At 32.9% G+C, this 5,387-nt stretch overlaps 1 protein-coding gene across 1 annotated transcript in view; it reads right to left on the bottom strand.

Moving 5' to 3' along the window:
- Positions 1-5,387, bottom strand: part of LOC118744152 (chromatin-remodeling ATPase INO80) — a 123,563-nt gene that overhangs the window by 1,457 nt on the left and 116,719 nt on the right. The window lies entirely within an intron of this gene.

Genomic DNA, 5,387 nt, shown 5'->3' with positions numbered 1-5,387 from the left:
TTGGTTCGATTTACGGATCGAATCGCAACTAAAAAATCGACAAAAAATCAAATCGGAGGAGCTAGATTAATCGATATTCGATTTAATCGATTTTCAAACGACATCTCTATCATCGATGTATTTTTTACAGGATACTGACATCAAAAGCTTGCTGCAGAAACTTAACTCAAACAGTTACTTGGTTCTGCAGTGATATTATAGAAATTGCCTTGTTTAAATTCGATTGCCAAAAGCATGATAAAAATATAGTAAGGTAGAACCGCTGAGAGTCACTTTTAAAATTCTTGACGTTTCCAAACAATTTAATTTTTAAATTTACTCACAAACTCACACACACATTTTCATTTTCAATCTCAAGCAACAACAATTTCGAACAATTTCATTTTATTATTTTCACATTTATATGATTTTAAAATGTTGGCAAACTTCAAAAAAAAATCATGGCCGCCAAATTGAGAGAACGGTTATACCTTGCTATGTTTTTATCATGGCCAAAAGTGTATAAAAAAATTAACAACTTGCTCAATTTATGCAACATGAAAGCAAGAAATTACATTATAAGATCGTAAGCATGATGTATAGAAAGATAGATAGATAAAAGCACGGGTATGACAGAACAGTGTCGACCTGAAAGGTCTTTTGTATCTCTTAAAGAGGGAGACCCTAACCCATTATGCACAAGATACATTCGGCTTCCCTAATGAATCCTTAAAAAACCATTAGAGCTTTAAAATAAATCAACCTTTGTCTAGCCATACACCAGACAGTCCTCATCTTCAAGGCACCTTACTATTTGGCAATCGTAGTTGGTTGTGGCCCGTTAGGTAGTCAGAAAGTAGCCTGATGCCATTTATGTTTAATTGAAGAGCATTCGATCTATTAAAAGGGTAGCCGAAGAGCTTGGTTTGTCTATGACCCTTTCCGCCTCCCGATTACTGCGTTCGCGAGTATCCACTCAGTAATTACGGTTCTCTAAGAACACGAAAAACATTTTTCTTTTTAATCACCTTGCATTTATTTTATTATTAATTCCATCTCACTTCTCCTTCTACCTTCCAGATTCCACCCATTCAATATCACTCACCAATTTAAGTCCCGTCGAATCTAGCTTCTCACCCGCTGTGCCAACACCGATGAAACGCGGCCCCGGACGTCCACGCCTCAAGACCGCCGGTCCAACATATCAGGGCACACGTGGTGCACCACGCACACGCAAGCCCATCGGTCCGCTTGTAGTGCCATTGGGTCACAGTCCCGGCGCCACGCCAGTCTCACGCAGTCCGGCAGTTAGTCGAGCGCCAAGCCCAAGTTTTTCGGAACGCAGCAGCTACAGCGTGACGGGTGTAACGATTTCTGCAGCTACAAAGGATGCCGCCGGTGGTGGTGGCAGCGGCGGAGGAGAGAATTAATTTTGAAGGATATTTAATTAAATTATCAGCTAATTAATTTATTACAAAAAACTCTATATTAATTATATATTTAAATTTAAGCTGACTCTTTTGTAAAATTAATTTATTTAGATTTAGTTTCAACCACACTCACTTTTAGTAATTTAAGTTCAAAGTGTTCATTATGCATCATTAATCGGTTTAAGGTTAAAATGAAAAGAAAAGTAATAACAATAATCTACTTAATTACATATGTATGTATGTACTCGCTTAAGTAAATAGCACTCTTTTCTTTTTTACAAAATTCACAATGTTTTGCGCGATACATTTTGTTTTCGTTAATTTTATGTAAAAATGTATACCATAAAACTGCGTGCTGAACTCACGAAAATTTAATAAATAAAAAGAAAAAATTCATCAAAATTTGCAACTTTTTATTCAGAATTTTTATAAACTTATCGGGTATGCAGTTTTGTTTCCCAAGCCATTTTGGTGTAACAATTTGCAGGTGTGAAAGTCCTAAAATATCCCGTTGATTTTTGAGATTTTTTTTGTCGAGGGTGTTGCGCATTTTCTTCCATATAAGGATGAATAAAATCCAATTTTATATGGAAGAAAATGCGCAACAGGGATGAATAAAATTCATTTTTATGTGGAAGAAAATGCCCAACACCCACGACAAAAAAATTCAAACCTGCACCTATTTAGGCTACGAAACCGTACCCAATAAGTTTCTAAAAATTAAAAAAAAAGTTGAAAATTTTGATGATTTTTTTTTTTAATTTGCACATTTTCCTGAATTTTGCACAAAGTTTTAACCTTTGACTTCTTGGGTTGATGCTATAAAATTTACTATATTTTTTATTAAAAAAAAATTACGAAAAAATTTTATCACTTAAAACGTTGCGAATGTTGTAAAAAATAAGTGTGCTAAATATTTACGTGAGCGCCACTGTACATAACATGTTCATATGTACATATATAATTTTATGCGCAATTTTGCGTTACAAATTACAAAAAAAAAGAAGAAAAAACTATAATTTAATTTTTAAACTTTTATAAAACACCCTCAAATTGAATTACCAAGCTTAACTGTGTATGACTAAGAGAAATTCGCCTGAACGTTGTATTACTTATTCATAAAATTCTTTGTTATTGACATACTTTTTTATTTTTATAATCGATACCTTATTCCATATTCTGAACCAATGCAATTTGTACAATTATTATTTGCCAACGCGACACCTCAAGATAATGTAAAAATAATTTATCAGGCAGGTTCTGCGATTTCCGAGTGAATTTCAACCCTGCCAATTGAATTCAAAGGCATTTGATTGAAATTCACTCGGAAGTGAATTGCAGAACGGCCTGTATATTTGCTGTTCTATTCTAATAAAATCACAAAACTCAGCGCATCACTACTGCGCCTAAAAATATGCCACGAAATTCAAAAGTTGGTAGATTTCTCAAAAAACATACATTCATATATATTTACAATAAATATAGCAGAACAGTAGGCATTTCAATGGTAAAAAGAGAACAACCCAACTTTTGACTTCTGACTTCAGATTCAGATTTTCGGAAGCCTAACTTCTATAATTATTGACTTGAATCACTCGCCAGATATTTTTTGTTTTTGATTTTGTGTAGCTGTGTAATTTGCTGTGTGACTATAGCTCTTACTTAGCTATAGTACTTTAGAGTCGGTTTAAATTGATTTACTAAAAGTCTACTGAAACTTAGAGATTTTGAAGAGCTTAAAATTGCAAATTTTCAGACCATGGATATCGGTTTTAAAGAACGAATATTTTTTGGTACATATTTATTAGTTTCTAAGTATAATTAAAATGTATGTATATCGATAAGCTGAAACTTCGAATAATGTATGTATTCTATAATTATTTTAATGTATAATAAAATATGGACATATTTAAGCAAAATTTAATACTAAAAATTCGAATTTCGTATTATTGTGTTTAAAAGCGAAATATTTGCTCAAACCTTTTTCGTTCGCCGCCCGCTTGGAGAAAACATTTTTTGTTGAGCCTCCCTGAATTGGTTAACTTCAATTTACCATTGCTGCGAAAAAAAAAATTGAACTATTATTTTAGAAATGCATGTTTCTCGTTTCGGAATTCAATAAAGAATTTTTCTAGAAGAGCAATCTAAACGAATATTTAGTAATGTTTAGAGCAGGGCCTGTAGTCAGCATTTAATCAATATTTCATGATTTTTATTTGTTTCGCTCAAATTAATACTGAATTTGATTTTTACGCTCAACAGAAATTTATTACTATTTAATTTATATTTTTTCGATCACAAATAATGATAAGTTTACGATTTTTATTTTTTCGCTCAGATATAATACGTAATCACTAATGAGTTTTGTTTTTCTGCTTGAAAATAATTTTGATTTATAAAACTTAAATCCATATAGCCGCAAACAACTTCAATTTTGACCTGCAAAGTTTGAGACTTATTGCTTTCACCTTTGAAAAAGATACGTCGGTCAAGCTACTAGCTTTCAAGTTTTCAGTTTCTATAGAGACTTGGAAATTTTAATTAATTTTTTTTTCATCTAATATCCAAAATCGATAATACAATAATCGAAGATATCACACATAAATTTTGGTCCCGATTAGAGTCGGTTAAGATGTCTTCGTAGGGTAATATGAACTTTGACCCCCGTGCGACACGCCTTAATCGTCTTTAATCGGGATCAAGATTTATATGTGATATCTTCGACTATAGTTGCATCGACATAGGGGTTAAGGCTTAGGAAATTTTATGTAAAAATTTGCTTACTACATATGTATAAGGACCACCCTATTGTACATGAATGGCGAGATAAGCATTCCCTTTAATATTGGTTGCAGTTTTTAGTAAAAAAAAACTAGAAGAAAAGTTTTCCAAAAAATGCACAATAAATAGTTTGTTTTGACATTTTGATAGTTTTTCGGCCTTTTGGTTTTAAAAAAACATCGAAAGATATGCCATAAATTTTGCTAATATTTGAAATTCGCAACGACTCAAAATATGTTGAAAATTTCATCTTCCAACACAGATTACCATTAACCAATCACCTGCCAAGTGTCAAACAAATGTATATTTATGTATTTTTAATCAAAATAATTGAGCATAAAAACACAATCGAAAATTTACGTATTTAACGAGCATCCAAATCAACTAACCAACTCACTTCACTTCAAATCATATTACGGTAATTTATGTTATTGCCAATTTATGATTGCCACATTTTACATACGTACATACGTACAGTGAAGCCTGCAACACGCATAGTGGTAATACTAACTATGCAACTACAACGGCAATCAAAGCGCCAACAAAAACAACGACAACTAAAACAAACTGTTTGAACAGCTGCTTTTCACTTTGCTCTTTGGCTTTGCGTGGCTCCTCGGACTGGACTCTCGACTGCTCCTTGTCATATCAATTAAAAATTCAAATTCAATTAAAATCAAATGCGGATTGTCGATTTTAATGCGTTGCTCTCATACTCGTGGCCGAACGTTGGAAGTTGCAAGAGGTGAGAATAAAAGTATTTAAAGTTCGTTGCCTATCTCGCACAATAACAACATCGAATCGTAAAAATATTAACAAAATTTTCAATTAAATGCGCAAAAATGTTGGCATGTTGCATGTTGCAACAATGAGGCCGAGTGGCAGGCACATAGTATGTGTTGGAATGCTCTGTGCACTATATAGAGTATCTTCAGTGTTGCAAAATCATTGGCTTTTGTCAGTGGCATGTCAGTTATGCAGGACAAACGATCTTAGCTGGAAGGGGCAATCTGAAGGTAACTTTTACAGTTTTATGTGCAACTACATTGAATTCCGATGCAATTATAGATTGTTATGTTTATTTTTACCTTCCTTTTTTAGCACTTAGAGCACTTGTCCTTAGCAATGTACGATTATATTTTATTTATACATACATACATACAGTGAATCAAACAAATGACCACGTGTTGTTTTTTT

Source organism: Rhagoletis pomonella, unplaced genomic scaffold, assembly GCF_013731165.1.
Source record: "Rhagoletis pomonella isolate Grant_MI unplaced genomic scaffold, Rhpom_1.0 Rhpom_scaffold_00001, whole genome shotgun sequence".
In the NCBI taxonomy this organism is placed as follows: Eukaryota; Metazoa; Arthropoda; class Insecta; order Diptera; family Tephritidae; genus Rhagoletis; species Rhagoletis pomonella.
The sequence above is the reverse complement of the archived record's forward strand: the minus strand, read 5'-3'. Positions and strand labels throughout refer to the sequence as shown.